Below are 17,232 nucleotides of genomic sequence, written 5' to 3'. Positions count from 1 at the left end.
ATCAGTTTTAATGATTCCAATACTAATATTTAATATCAAAATGAGTTTTGACATTTTAGGAAAAACTGAACACTTCCTTTAATAAATTTTCTGTAACATTCGATATACTGATTTTTGTTAAAATAAATTTGATAATATTTTAGGAACAAGGAAAATTTATAGCTCCAGAAACCTGTAATAAACTCAACCCAATAAATCTATCATACACTTTGAAGTAGTTATTATAAAAATTATTTAAAATAGATGCTGAAAACTACATCATTTTTAGGTGAATGTTATTTGAATTTTTTAACCAGGTTAGAATAGGTATAATCTTGCTGATAGAATACTCAAGATAGTATGACACTTTTGTTGAGAATAATTTAATAATTTGGTTTTATAGGAGGCAATGGTGGGAAACATCTGCTGTCTAGATGTCAGTAAAAGAAAGAATGGGTCTAAACCTCAATGAATATCAACATGGGAAACTTCATCTCAGTAAGATCTTCACAGAATTAAGTGTGCAAGTCTAGTATATATTATCAAGCATTTTCAGGCATTGTTGGAATCTATTTTTCTTGTTTAATATTATTTTTTTCTTGGAAAATAGATGTAAGGTAAAGAACTGATTGAACATTTAGAATACATTTTATAAATATTGAAATGACTTTTAAACGATTCAGTTCTTTAGAAATGTTTATTCTTTCTGTCAGTTTACAGTGAAAACATTAAACAGCAGAGTGGTGATGAGAAGCTGCTCCTGTTAGGATTTTATCCTATCACCCCTGACACTTTTTCATGAACTGTGGTGGAGTTGTATTGTTCTCTGTGCAATTCAGGAAGCTATTAGTTAATTCTGCATTCATTCTCAAAAATGACAGAAAAGCTTTGTGCTAGTCAGGCCTTCCTGATATGATGGAAGCCATCCTGTTCCATCAGTAATATTTTCAAAAAAAGCCAGTCCACTAGCAGTGGTGATTAAAATGGAAGTAATTTGTTCATTTGAATTATTCATGATTAATATTTTCCTGTATTTCACATGTATATAGTTATGAATTAAAATAATTCTACATGAATATACAGATTCATATTGATATGGTATCATTAATCACATGATCTATTCTAAAGAGACTTTTATTCACTCTTGGTGTATCAGAATGAGGATCATTACAAACTATCTGTCATGGTTTTAAGATGAGGCAATTAAATCAAATGCCAGGTTTCTTCTTGCTCCAGTAACCCCTGACTTATTGAATCATTCATTCTTTCTGCTTAAAATCATTCTTCTAATGGAGATATCAGATTTTACAGGACTGACTTCTTCTTTTATTTTAAAATTGCATGTATCATTACAAAGCACTATAATGTGAACCTATTTTCTTGAAGCCGGAAAGTTACTTTTGTGTATCTTCAGTTATGTTTCACAATGTAATAGGGGATGATACTGTGTTCTGTGTCTTTGAAAATCATTTTGAGCAAAATTTTGTCAAATTGTCAAGATGTGCTTTCATAATTCCCCCCATTCTAAGCATTCATTATTGATGATTCAGTATTTCAGTAGCCTGCATCATTTGAGATCACAGAATCTCCTAACAAGTAAAACTTTAACACGAACTCTAAGTTATTTGGAAAAGGAATTGCTTTTCATTTTCTTCCTTCATTTAACAGTCTAGACCAGAAGTTCTCAAACTTTCCTAACACTGTGATCCTTTAATACAGTTCCTCATATTCTGGTGACACCTAACCATAAAATTATTTTCATTGATACTAACTGTAATTGTTCTACTGCTATGAATCTTAATGTAAATATCTATGTTTTCTGATTGTTTAGGCAACCCCTGTGAAAGGATTGTTTGATCCCCAAAGAGATTGTGACCCAGAGGCCAAGAACCACTGGTCTAGACAATTGTAATTTCTCAGTGATGTATAGAACATTCTTATTACTTTCCTCAAAAGAACAATAAAACTTATGAAAGATAATATTTTCAAATTTGGAGTATATTGTGAATATAGTATTAATAAGTAGTGTTAATAAAATTGGGTGCTGAATATTGAGAACAATTGCTTTATGTATTATCATGATTACTAACATGCTAAAGGATTAGAGTTATAAACATACTTTATAACCAAAACTGAAATTTGGGGAGAAGACATGAGTTGAAAGCACAGGGGAAGTAAAAGTGAGATTAATGTATCTGACTCAGAACCTCAGCTCTTTCTAACTGGAGTAAATATTTAAGCACATGAGTTCTTTCCACAATGTTCCTAAAACAATAGAATGACAAGTTGATTTGCTTTGGGATATGAGAAGTTGGAAGTAAGGGGCTATAGAGTCATAAATGCTCTCCCAATTCCAGTGTCTTGTTTGAAACATTTGAAAATTAGGAAATGAGGTATTTGCTTATAAAATAATTTAGCATGACACACTGTACTGAAAAATAGTAATCATGTTTTATTTACTCTTGGAAAATATCCCAAATAACTTGATGATATAATGTTAAAGAAATAAATTGAGTACCACCTTATATTTTCTTACCTAACACTTTGAGAAGTTCACGTAGGTCTGCATTTGATTGAAATAACTATCTTCTTTATGTTAATCTGGGAAAGAGCAGTGCTTCCATATTTCTGCACTTCACGCAGGCACCAGAAGCCTTTTGATATACACTGATGACATATATTTTTAAAGAAGAATTTCCAGATATACACTGATGACATACATGTTTTAAAGACAATATTTCTTCAAGAACTAAAAGAAGCATTTTAACAGCAAGCTCACAGTGTGCTTACATACCTAATTCAGATATGGCTGGGAAGTTTGTTGACTGCCAAGAAGAGAAGTTGCACTATCATGAGTATTCCTCAAATCAACAGAAGGTATCAGAGAAAAAGCTAGTGAAAGGGCTAAAGAGCCAAACAGAGTAGACAAATGTAAAACACCAATGCGAGGATGCTGTCAAAGGCAGTGATAAGAGTAAACATCTAAGAAAGCCGATCCTATGAAGTACAGAATAGCTGCGGTTGTGTATTTTAATTCTCCTGAGGGAAACAATAAGAAATATTCAACTTATACTCTAAGTGAAAATTATATGGATTGGAAGGGGAATTTTCAGTGGGAGACACCTAAGAGTGTTGTAGAAAAATAAATCCTTTATTCCCTTGTACTTTGAAGAAAGTCACACCATATCCAGAGTTAAACTTTTAGAGGACTACTCTTTTACTGAATTCTGTACTTTGAGAGAGATGAGATTTCCTGTTTGTTAGCACTATACATTAGGATGTGATGATAGGCACAGATCAGGGCAGACACACTGTTCCTTAGGTTGTTGTTGACCTTCCATTAGCTGGAATGAGCCTTTTACATAAAGCCAGGAAGAAATGAAGACACAAATGTATAATCACAATTAGTAGATTCACATATTGTGCTGTCTGTGGAAATGCTCATTTCTGAATGAATAATACTTAGTAAAAACGTAACATTGTATTCACAAAGGATGAGCATTTCAGTTGAGCCAATTATTTGAGGAAAGGATATTAAAAGTATTAATAAATCATGTCTATAAAGTGGAAAGTACACTGTCACATAGATTGAATAAGAATCTGGCACTAAGACTTCTTTATAAATTTATTTTGTAATATAATTTGAATACTTCATTTTAAAAATCATGTTTATGTACAGATTTTTTTTAAAAAATAGAGATTACCATCCTCCTAATAATATTATTAGCAAATATTGTATTTAAGGTAATTTTCTTGAAGGTTATATATGCATAACTAGGACTTTCTCTTTCATTTAAAAGACCAGTAAAATCTTTGGAAAACAAACTGTCACTAATAGAAACCTTTTAACTTTCAGGTCAAGAATGTCATTTATTTTAGTCATAATAAAAACTCACAGAATGAAAGAGTAAAATCACAAAAATGATGAAATGGAGTTAAACATCTGTCATCGAAGTTTATGATATGAAACACTGATAATTTCTGCAGTTAACTGAAGTCTTTCCTACCTCACCTATATCTCCAAGGTCCAAGAGTAATGGAAGCACTTGCTTAAACTTTCAGCAATTAACTTAATACACTGTAGTCTACAATATTTCAAATTAATTTCCAAGTTGCAAGAGGTAACAAAACAAATACTGCTCAAAGTGAAAGCAAATATTTAACACCCTATGAATTGTCAAGCTAGGATATAAAAAAAAATGGGTAAATATTGGGATACTTAATATCAAAAACTCTCTTCAACAGTTTTAAGAACCATTGGTTCATTCTTAGTTATAAGGTACAGCTCTTCATTTGTGGGTGTTCCAACACTAGTTACCTAGTTCCAACGTAAACTTTAGTGAAGCATTCCTTACCATAATGCTGATGGCATTAGCTATCTTGTTCCTCCTTAGGAAATCCTAAAATATGATTGCAATGTTTGAAATTTCACACAGGAATTTCATGGAGCATCAAGATATGTAAAAGTTATCTAAAATTCACCCTTGACCTACACAGCAAAATTCTATCTCATACCTATGGTCTTTGACTCTGATATTCTTCATTTCCTTACTATCAGAAAATAGTACCTACTAATATAAATTCTTGCTTATTGTATTTTGCAAATAAAATAAGGTGTAATCAGAATGGAAAATAGCCTGCGAAGTAAATGGAACAAACAAATTAGTTACAAAGAGACAGTCAGTGAGTTAACATAGTTGTCCTATACTTTACTTGCTACTACAGTAAATATATAGGAAACACATATTAGGAAACTCGAAATTAGAAGCACTATGAAGTATTTTATAATATGTTTCTGAATTTATGATATAATTCTATGTCATCATTCTCCCCTTCCTTTTCCTTCCTCCAAATCATCCTATGTAACCCTCTTGTGTGGTGTGTGTGTGTAAAATCACAAGGAATCATATTGTTAACTATCTTATCTGCCTAAAGGTACCTATAATACATGTAATTTGACACATAAATACATGTATGAAGTTTAATAAAAATTTCCAATCAGAGCTGACAATTCTCCCTCTAAGGGCCAAAATCATCCATTAACCCCCAAAAGAAGTTGTGAGACATGACCTTTTCAGTTCTTGATCTGTGTTATCTGAAAGACTCCTCCCCCAAATTACAAGACATTATTATTGCTCTTTTGTTGCCCCTGCTAAAATGGAAGGTAAGTACCTGTTAATGAACATACCATGTACTTCAGACATAATGCCAGAGGCCACTGAGCTAGAAAAGATCTGAAAGCCTCCTCCCTAAAGACTAGCTTTCATGATTCCAGCAGGTGCTATACAAGTATCAAAATTAAAAAAAAAAAAAAAGAAAAGAAAAAAAGAAAGCAATCAATAGCGCTACCCGGCTAATGACACCTATAAACCACAACAAAGACCAACATGGTAAATAAACTTAGGAAGGCAGTACTGGCACACATACCTTAGCTGCAACCAACAGTTATCTAATTGGACCTAAGACCTGTTCAACAGGAGAGAAACCTAGTCAACAATACAGGATTAGTGAAGTTATGGATTTTGGAGGGGAACCTTTGACATCATTTTACCACACCATCACAGCCTTTAAATGCATTCAAAATGTTTGTCCTTATACCAGAATGTTAAATGTAGTTCTAACCCTTCATCTAGTAAAATTCCATTTTCAGAAGCGGGAGACCATTACAGAAAAACAAAACCAATAAAAATGCAGAGTTCTGGAGTCTAGTCCCAGAGGTTGCATCTACATTGAAGCTTCCTCACTCATGGCTTGGTGGTCAGTCATTGCAAAAAAGGGTGCAGCAAGATTCTACAAGCCAGAGGATCAGAGTTTGCTATGAGATTGGAGTCTCCTGGGAATATCAGAAACTATGCCCATTAACAGGACTCTCTAAATGTGAACTGATCGAGGATAATAACAATAGACATGAAAATATCAATAGGGAAATGCTCTGGAGGCCTCAACCTTACATAAAGAGCTACAAGCAACTAAGGGATGCTGAGTATGAGGGAAATAGCCTTCCTAAGTGAAGAACATGCCAATTGGTTATCTACAGTTAAACGGTCAACCAAGGAACATACGTTCAAGTAACATTATACAAACGGAGCAGGTTGTACTAATAGTTTAGAAATATAAATGTATCTAAAACAATGAGAAGACATTCCATGGATTTGAAAAACAGCAAGGAAGGGTGGCACAGGAAACTTCTGGAGGAAGAAAGAATAAAGCGAAGCAGATGTTATATTCAATCTCAACAATTTAAATAAATAATTTAAAAATAAGAATCCACATGAGCACATAAAATAAGTCAAGTAATTAGTGCATTTATTTTCAAAATAAGAAAGTTGTCCAAGAACTAAGAAGTACAGGGAAAATAATACATGAAAGGTTATTTCTTTTATAATTTGCAACATTGATACTATAAGAATTGTCTACCAATATTCATTACTTTTCTGTATAATTTTTTTCAAATTATATGAATTACAATAGCGTAGAACATTTACAAAAAGTGAAATGCAGTTTTTAACTGATATTTAAATATTTTTGTGGTCTCTGTTTCAAAATAAGATTGCTTACTTCAATTTTAAGGACAATAACAGAATGAGAAAATACTTTCAGGAAAGCAAGAAGGAAGAGCTGATAACCTGCAAGAATGCTTTATCTGAGACATGTACACACCATAATATAAGAATGTGCTTGGTGACCTGATATCTTACCCTTGTGTGTCCGGGAACACATGGCTCTCTCCTAACAATGCATGTAGCAACCTGTCAGCAACCTAGGACCTCACCTGCTTTGAACTTCATGTACACCATGCACACCTTTCTCTAAACAATATACTAAGTTTCTCTGCCCATTAAGGTCCAATAATTTGTACATTTTACACTAAAATCACTAGCAAGCATATGAGAACATTAGAGATGAACTGCATATCTTGCCTACCCAGGTTTTGGACACATGCAAAATAAAGTAAATGCTAAATTGTACATATATATGATTAAACTAAAAGCATTACAAAAAGGGGACATGCTTAGCACAGAAATTATCTAAACTGTTAGTCAATATAGACACTCACCCAAGTAAAATCCCAAGTAAATTAATACTCTTCAACATTCTTTAAAAGAAAGAACCCAATACTAATCAGGGTTTGAATATCTTCACTCATATGGCACTGTCAATCTTGTCAAACATTTTTCTGAGCTATACTATCACTTTACTTTCAATTAAAAAAAAATCTTTCTGCCAACCTGAAGTCTGTGTGGGCTATCATTTTATTCTTAAATAAGAAACCAAGATGTGGGAAGTGCCCAGCTGAGAACCTGCTCACCAGTAACAATTTTCAAGAGTAACCTGAAAGGTAGAATGAGCTACAACATCAGACTAATTGCATAACTAAAGTGATGTAGAATGTTTATAACGCAGAGGAAACACACGCTGGAAAAATTTGTTTTGAATGAATTTAATGCTATTGGGTAGGCTTGATATGCCTTTGTATTTGTTTCAACTATAGAGTAAAAAGTAAAGTGATTTTATTGTGTGTCTGTTTTTGTGTATCAGTGCACACATACATACATACACACAAACACATATACACACAATGGAGGATGGGGAGAGAAAAATCTTATCACTATGGTGAAAGGAATTTCTGAAAACTGACAGTGTTTGGAACAGTGACATCCATGATCATGATCACTGAAGGATAGTGGTTACTACTACTGCACCACACTGCTCTGCTTTTAATTCAGAGGACTTTATGAGGAATACTTCCAATATAAACAAATAAGTGAAGCAACCAAGGTATAGACTATTAAATTTTAGATAATATAAAATTCATTTTCACAATTGCTCCATTTAAAAGCAAGGAGAATGAACTGCTAATTCATGATCCTGGTAAGCTTACACACTATATCATGGGTGTATCAGGAGGCATCATTTCCACCACACAGGGCCATATTCAGACAGACTGCCTTTCTACAATTGAGCACAAGAACATGATGAATGATGAAGTTTCTTCTTAACCTGAAGAATAGAATTAATGAAGTGTGCTGCTCATTAGTCCAAGATTCAATATAAGAACATGTTGAAAGTTAATTTCCCACAATCCATCTCCCTTCAGATCATTATGTTTATAAGGGTGACTTTAATTCTTTGATTTACTGTTATTTTATGTTTTGCTTTCTAATTTTCAGTTCATAGGTTGCTGTATTGTGCGTGGGACTTTTCTCCTACACTTGTTCTTATCACCAGAAGTGATACTTTTTTTCTGCCATCTCTTCTCAAATCCTGTGGCTTTGGTAACACTCACCTCCCTCCCCAGCCCTTTTCCAGTCAGACAGTGAAAGCAGAGGAGGTGGAAAGAGCAAAGGGGTTTCTAAAATTGGTGGTGGACCATATTGACAAAAATCACATTAGTTCCCGGCATGTAATGAATTCTCATGTTGGAAATGGCACTTCCTGTTACCAATTGAATCATCTCCCAGAATGAAAGCCAAGTTAAAAAGCAGAGATGCTTACCCTTAAATGCTCTGTGTCTTTGAAGTGGAAGAGGGGTGGGAATACTGATAATGGAAAGATACCACACCAGGGGTATGGATAGAAAGCAGCTGTACCACTGCACATAGTGAGGGAGGAAAGCCCAAGGAGGCAAAGCAATCAGAGGATGATGTCATAGAGCATCGCAAAGCACAATATGTAACCAGGAACTTACTAATGTATTATTGGATATATGTTATTGGTATATTTGTGTGTGTTATGAAGCAAATGTTAACACATACTAAACAAAAAGAACTGTGACTTTACATGCTTTATACATGACTTGTTTAAATTGTTTGAAAATAATTTTTGTAAAATTGTATTTTTCTCATAAAATAAGTAAAGATTTTCTTTCTTATGAATTCTGCCTGATGTAATCTTAGTATTAGAAAAAACTAAAAGAGCTTTTATTTGGACAAAAGAAGTATTAAGGTAAATAATTAAAAAACTTAAATATGAATGACTCTAAAAATATTCCAAATTTGTGGAAAGCCAATCTATTCTCTGGATATATATATATAGAGAGAGAGAGAGTAAACAGATAGAATAAATAGGAAGAGAGATAGAAAGATAGACAGGTAGATAGATAGCAGATAGATAGATAGATAGATAGATAGGTAGATAGATGTCAGATTGATAGGTAGAGATACACAGAGCTAGCTAGATAGATACATAGATATAATTTTAGTTTTACAGTATTATTTCCCAAAGTTAGTTTTCTAAACTGTATTTTGAGTTGCAATACATTACTCATACACCATTATGGAGAGATGCCGTTCTAAAACTATTAGGGTTTCCTCAAACTCCACATGACTATTTTATCTTTTATTTTTCTAATTTTTGGAAACAAATTTGTAGGGCCAATGAAAGATAATCTTAAACTTATATCTGCAACTTCAAATTCTGTTACTCCCCGAAGGGTTCTCACTGAAAGGAATGTAACACTGGGTCATAAAGGTAGTTTTCTGAATCCGTGTGTAAACAAAGAGCGCGAAGGCCTCCGTTCATGATGCAGCATCTCTAAATGCTGCTTCCCCCAGGAGAGGAGTGCAGTGTCTGAGTCAGTACCAGTTAAATTTGAACTTTGCACCACTCTGCTTTTGAGATATGGAAAGATAGTTCTTCCTTGCTACTCATCACGTTTTTCTCTGCAGGTTTCAATAATTATTCTTGAATATGAGTGTCTGTAAACTCAAAGTCACTTTCTGACATGCAAAAAGTTCAGAAGAATCACATCAGAAACAAGTTTCCCTTTATTCTTAATCTCCCTTAATCATAAAACTTTTCCAATCTTATTAATTTCTTATTCAAATAAAATTACATTATTTAACTGCTTTTAGAAATCAAGTTCAATAGATGCTATGAAATCAGAATAGTTCATTTAAAGCATATCAATTATATTTATATATCTAATCATTAGATATAGGTTAAATATAGACATAGGTATTATTGTTAAAAATATTGCACCCCACAAATATATAAAGGTATACATGTACTCTGCAGCTCAAATGCAATTTTTTAAATGGTTCACACTAACATAACCCATGAATATTTATAAGGGACCCTTCATTGCAGGCATTCACTATTTGCATCCTATACAACTCATTACAAAGTAAAGTTATGCTGATTAGAAAATAGAATAAGTCTCTTCGTTGTCAAAAATTACATTAAACAGTTGACTTCTGAATAAAATAGCACAAGATAGATGACTATTCTTTAATAAATAATTATCTATCTAAGTAAGTTAATACTTATTTAATTCCTGAAATGGGGCTTACTGTCAGAAATACAAACACAAATCTGTCCATTTTGAACTCCAGTTGAACTGTTTTGAACTGTTGTATAAGAAAAGGAGAGTGTAGTTAGAGAAATTTGAAGCCTTGTTTAACAAGTCATTCAGGGGTAGGGAGGCACGGTAAAATAGCACCAAACTTTTTTAAAGTTTATTTTAAAATAAAAAAGACAGAGAGACACCCACAGAGAGAGAGAGACACAGATACAGTGGCAGATGAAAAAAAAAATTCAGTTTACCTATTTTGAGACAAGTGAGCAAGATTTGGGAGAGACAATATTCTCTTATCTATCTTCAAATATTTAATTGTATTCCAATACATGCTTATTCAATATTATTTTAGAATATAACTGTCTAGAAATAAGACCAATAAGATAATTATCCTTGGCTATTTTATTTTATTAGTACTTGTTTATCTATGCCTACATAAAACATAGCTTTTTAAATTGTTTTAACAGCACTTTCCCTATAAAATAAATCAGCTCTTAAAAATATTTTCAATTCTATTAATGTGAAGAAGATCAAATGTCTATTGAGATGTCCCTGAATTAAATAAAGTCATCAGATAATTAATTTGAAATCCACAGTGTAATAGGAATGCTTTGTACTTAGAAATGTAGAATTATTAAGATTTTTTGTTAAGTCTCTAATACTATATAAATAGGGTTTCTGATTTCATTATAATCCATATTTTATGTAATAGTTTCCCCACCCACCATATGTGTGGGCAAAGAGATTATATTTTGTACAGTCCTCAAAAACTGTGAAGATTAAGTGGAAACAATTATTTCTAGGCACAGCTTTTCAAAGAGTTTGATTCACACTATTCACCAAATTACCTAAAACTATGACAACTCAGAACAATTCAGTTTAACTTTTGGGGAAATAAATCTATTCTAATGTTGTTTTTCTCATTTTATGTGGTATATCACATATAACCACCTGATACAAAAGTTAAGTTGCCTTCATAGTTACAATAATTGAAGGCAATGGATTAACTTTTATGTGCACATAGAATAAATTTGTTATTTCCTTCAATCTTTTGTAAGTATCTTGGGTCCTTACAAACATGCTCTTATAATTGGGTAGCCATATGTGAAAAAACATGCATCTGTAAATGCACATAAGGATTTGAAGATACAAAGATTTTACTGTGTAATTTGAAACAGTTGGTTTATCTATTTTTTAAAATATGTAATAGATGTCTTATGGATTGCTATACTAAAACACGTAGATGTGAATATTTGGTGAAACACTTCTGGAAAGTACATGAAACTCTACCATATTCAGGTTGTAGAGGACAGACACTTACCTGATAAAGGAGTCTGAGAAAAAAATACAACTTAAAGAATGATCCTGACTAATATTTCACTTTGCAAAAGCAGTCTATATATTATCATTACTTTATAAAATTGACATTTATTTATTTATTTGGTGGAAGAAGAGGTGAAGCACATGTTTGCCACAGTGAGTCTGTGTGTGTATGTGTGTGTAGGACAGAGGGCAAGTTGCATGAGTTGGGTCTCTCCTTCCAACGTATGGATTATGAGGGCCAAGTTCCAGAAAGAACCCCTACAGGCTGATGTAACTCCAGGTTTGTCATTAGACCAAAGGAATAAATTAACAGCGTTCATTTGACTTAACAAAATCATGTTTCACACAATGGCTCTGTCTTTGGGTAGAATGCCTTCCCAAAAATACTGTTTCTTGATTAATATGACTTTCTTGAGGTACTCTCAAAAATATGTGAAAAAGGTTCCATCCTGTATTAGGAGTTATGGCAATCATATAGAGAACGTTGTAGGTGCTTCCTATTCTAGGATGAATTCTACCAGACACAGTTCCTTCTTCAAGTGCAGTTAAGGACATACTAAATCTTTAAAGTGAAAATTCAAATAACATCAGTTAGTTGCCAGTATTTCCATTAAAACTTGTATGTGTTTGAAGAAAATGAAAAACAATTAAGTTACCCATGCTCTTCATAATTATAGAACCAATCCCTATGTGGTATAAAGGAGAAGGTGTTTTATACATATAGATGAAACAACTTGGAAGTTTTGTAACTAAAAGAAGTAAAAAGTCTTTCTAATTCAGACAAATAGAAGATAGGACAGCACTCATTCATTATGTGACTGATTTGTAAATTTCTAAATTAATAAAATGGAAATACAATATTTGAATGTATTTAAATATTTGGCATGTCTACTACTCCACATCTGTTGTCCTAAATGTGAAATAAATAAAAAATAAAAATGAACACCTCCAACCCTACACACACATACACCAAAATTAAGAACCATGGCATTTCTATCATTGGTTCTCACACAATGCATAAACTGTCATAGAACAAGTAGTTTAACCTACTAAGCCATGTACATATACAGATAAGCAGCACAGATGAATTATGAGCTATCAAAAAAAAGAGACATGAAATTGGAAAATGAACAAGTTGGAAGGATATGGGGGGATTGGAGGATGAAAATGAGGGCAGAAATGAGGGAAGATACAACATATTTTATTATGTATTTGAAATTCTGAAGAATAAACAAAAATGGAGTAAAAATCCAGGGTGTGATATCTACATTGGGAGAGGCATATTATGATAGTGCTTCTCTACAGTGTCCTGGTCAGGCTCCAGACAATCCACGCAGTCCACCACTTTGCTTTTGGAATGTGGCACTAAGAGTGCTAAATTTAGAGATGAGCACATTAACATGTTAGAGCTGCAATGGAAATGTTTAAACCTGAAAGGAGACTCCCCTCACCACACAAGCTTTGCCATGCTTTAGTGATGAGCATAATGGTGGTTCCAGGAAGAGAGCTGAAGGACAAATCTCTGTCAGGATTTTAAAAAACCACAAAAGAGTGATTGCCTTCCATTTGTTCTCTCTATCTCTTTCGGCGTGATTGTTGTCTATCTACTACACATCTGTTTATCATAATCTAAGCTATCACCTATCTACATATCATCTACCTGATCTATCAATATCTATCATGAATCTACCATCTTTATAGCCTATCTATCCTCAATCAAACCCATCTATCATCAGTTTATCTACTTACCTATCTACATATCTATATCTTTCCATCTTTCTAATCAAATTTTCATCATTATCATTATTACAAATAGCATTGCCATTTTCTCATAGGTAATCAAAAACCTTTCTATATGTAACCCAATACTCTTAAAGCTTTGTTTTCCTCTGGGTGCAATTAAAATATCAGTTCTATATCTGAAGCTCTAAACTTTTATAGAAACTTCAAATTAAGGCAGCATTACTATTTTTAAAAAAATTTGGGATGTATTGAAAACACAAACCACTTTTTTCAACAAATATGCGACATACAGAGGAGGAGAAAATGTTTTTAATCTTAGACAATATTTCATGTTCCATAATTAAAAATGGTCCTATTTATAAATTTAACATCAGATAAATTAAAATTAAATGGATAAATAACTTGGAAGTATAAATATTCAAAATACTCTACTCCTTTAAAAGAATCACCTTTTTGTCAAGTGCAGATTGAATTCTATATTACACTAAAATGTGCGTTTACATGAACAGCAAAAGGATCAAACTAACAGTTAAGTAAAAGCATCTGTTTTAAAGCCAGATAATGATCCTGCAATACTTCCAGAGAGAACAAGTCACAGCCAACATTTGTTGATGACACACTTATACATATTCTTCAAATTAACTTTGATGTCAATTGATTCTTTCTTGCAAGTATTAAATTACCAGGTTACTCACATACTTTTACTACATCATTTTAAACATTTGCTAAAACATAATGTCTAATTTCCTTCATGCATCCTAGAACCATTATAGAAAGGAGCACTGTCTCATAGGATATCAGAGGAAAGGTGAAAATACAGGAAAAAAAGCATTAAAATATTCTCTGTCTCTCATCTGGTGAATGTATATTGGAAAGGACATTGTATCCAATAAGCAGTGTATGTAAAGGCACAGAGGAAAATGCAATAATGATCACACTCGATGCATGGTGACACTCAAGAGGTCCTGATCCATTTACAATTTATCAAGTCAAGCAAAGCAACACCATTTAGCAACATAATTTCATATCCATTTCGGTTACGATCTGGGTACACACAACTACCACAATGCATTTTCATTTTAATTATGCACATAAGCCTAATAATGGTGATCCAATTACATAAACATTTCAAATACTGTTTTAAATGCTGTGATACAGGAAAAGAGCATTTTCCATCTCAGAAAATTATATTACCTTATATAACTATTTCCTTATTATAATTATTGGATCTATTTAACCTTGAAGTTTGGTTCATTACTTTTAAACTGGTATTGCCATCTGCTTTTTCTAAAACATTACTTCATTCATTCTTGCTAGAATTAGTTTGCTTATAACTTATACCTTAAATCTTCTCACTTTTGAAAGTGCTGAATTATATGAGATAGTGTTTCAGCATTTGAAATATTTTCTATTAAGTACATATGATATTGTGTGTACTCTACACTGCAGAAAACGTCGGTTGAGCTGGTGATAAATTTGGTGACAGAATATAAACACATGCTGCTCATTTCCATCCAAGTTCTTTCCTGACATGTGATGGAGCAGCCTGCTATTCGATCTTTCTTATCTTTCATAATTTCTGCTAAAACTGGCATTCACTATTTTCATAGTCACACATACCTGTTCCTCACTTGACACAGCACTGCCTAGGCAATGGATCACTTTAAGGATCTGAGACTATCTTTTACCAAATGCAGATTTTTTTAACTAATACTAAAAACATGGGAGATAGATAATTCTACTGTCTTCATAGAAATCATGAAGATGGCCAAGTGTAGATTCTCTCCTACATCACAAAAGTTATCACTTTTCTTTGATATCATAAAATTCATATTTTTTAGACTACATGATTTGGGCATATTATGAAAAAAATATGCTTAGGAATCTCTTGTGTTTATAACGTAACATCAGAAATGACAACAATTCTCCAGAAAAGACCAAGTTTTCACAAATCTATAATTCATTACATTTTCATGAAAACATTGGTCAGACAAATTATTATAAACTTATTTGGTACAGTTGGTGACTTTCATTATGCCATTTCAATATATAACGGTCTCTGAGAACTTCACCCAGTGACTAAATTTTACAATATTCTAGAGACGTTATAAACAACATTATAAAAAAAAATCAAGCCTATTTTTAAGATCGTGGTGCTTACAAGAAACTACTTAATGTGAATTGTGATATTGATTCTCCCATGGGAAGGCAGAACAACAATTATTCTGGTAAATCAATGCATTTTTTCTTATTTCAAAGTTTAAAATGCCAAAGTCTGCCTATGGCAGGCTTTCTCATTTTCATTAAGTTTCAACACTATTTTATATTATCCAATTACAGCCAACAGGTATACACATATAGAATGTTTCTATGGGTGAGAACCACACACATTTGCAGCAATGTCTGTTATGAGGTAAAATTATTGCATTAATCCTAACACATGAAAACCATTGACACATGAGACATATTTCAAGTGTAGTAGCATATGACTTATAACTGCAAAAAGTAATTCATATTAAATTATGAATACAAGTGCTTTTGCATTTTCATAATTCTTACTCAAAGTAGTTAACAAAAGTTATAAGAAAACTAGAGGACCATTTGAAATTTATACAAATAAGAGTATAAATGGTCACATTTTTTTAAAGAAAGAGAAATTCAAAGCCAGTACAATAAGCTAATATAGTTTGAACTTTGTTTTTATTTTTTCAATAATAATCCAAAAGCAAATTTAAGGACTATAAAAATAGCTTGGTAGATATCAGGAATTTTAAAAAGTCAAATGAGAATAAAGCACTACACGTTTTCACCCTGACCCTTTGAATATACATTTTTTTAAATTCTATGAAATATATTACCTGCTGCCAAAAATTGGATGAAAGCAGAATAGCCCCGATAAAATACTTGAGGGGAGAAAAGCAGTGTCTATGCTACCTTATAAGAAAGCCAAAACTGAGATGCTTCTGTTTCCAGCAACTGAATAACGCTTACCTTGTTCAGCAGTGGAACTGAGTTAGCCTCGCTCAGCAGGCGCCTCGATTCTGCTATTGCTTATGCCTCATCCCTTCTCCCCTCTTTTCATAGTGCCTTCCCAGCTGAATCTTCATGCATCTCACTGTGCCTCTCTTTCAGCAGCACTTTTAACTCAGACAGGCAGGCAGCTGAAACCAAAGGAACTCTCTGATTGGCTTCCATTCCGCGTTTCTGATTAATAAGAAACGTCGCTCATATAAGAAGATATTGCAGCTGATGGCGCTGCAGGGCTCCAGGTTTGAGGATGGGCTGTGCAGAACCCTCTGGGCAGGGCCATTTGCAAGTGAATAAAGTGGGAGGGTTAGGGGAGGATTTGTCAAAGACCCTCATAAGAGAAAACAACCCAGTGTTTTGAGCCTCGGTTAATCAGCCTTGTTTAATCTGTTTGCAGTAGGGAAAGAAAGGTCACAGCACGGCTGTAACCCGTAAATCGTCTGCCGAATATGTACATCCCGTGGAGCTTGCTGCTGTTCAAGAAGGATTCTGCGAGTACTCCTTGCACAATGCCCTGCTCCCTACTTCAAGGCAACGCCAAAATTCCAGACTGGGGAACGAAAGAGAAAGGATGTGGAATATGTTCATCACTGATAATCACAAAATTTCATCAGTCTCTTTAGCTTATTACATAAAATCAGCTCTCAAAAAGATTATTTCAAATTGTCTAATAGTTGACGTCTTGGCATGTTCTTTTTCTTGAAAAGGAACAATTTCACATCGTTTGAAATTTCTAGACCACTGCACTGTTTTAATACACAATTGAGAGTGTTTTACTTCGTGGGGAACGTTCAAAAACTAGGGACCCTAGCCACCTCACAAAACTACAGGAGCCATCTGTGGGAGGGCCTGAGAGATGTTGC

At 33.2% G+C, this 17,232-nt stretch overlaps 1 protein-coding gene across 1 annotated transcript in view; it reads right to left on the bottom strand.

Annotated features, from left to right (window-relative positions):
• Cdh9 (cadherin 9) overlaps positions 1-16,823 on the bottom strand; it is a 135,638-nt gene extending 118,815 nt beyond the window's left edge. Inside the window, exon 1 of the mRNA XM_036207228.1 lies at positions 16,334-16,823. The gene's annotated coding sequence lies outside the window, so the exon portion shown is untranslated. The remainder of the gene's footprint in view (positions 1-16,333) is intronic.
• Between the last annotated feature and the right edge of the window lie 409 nt (positions 16,824-17,232).

Source organism: Onychomys torridus, chromosome 15 (assembly GCF_903995425.1).
Source record: "Onychomys torridus chromosome 15, mOncTor1.1, whole genome shotgun sequence".
In the NCBI taxonomy this organism is placed as follows: domain Eukaryota; kingdom Metazoa; phylum Chordata; class Mammalia; order Rodentia; family Cricetidae; genus Onychomys; species Onychomys torridus.
The sequence above is the reverse complement of the archived record's forward strand: the minus strand, read 5'-3'. Positions and strand labels throughout refer to the sequence as shown.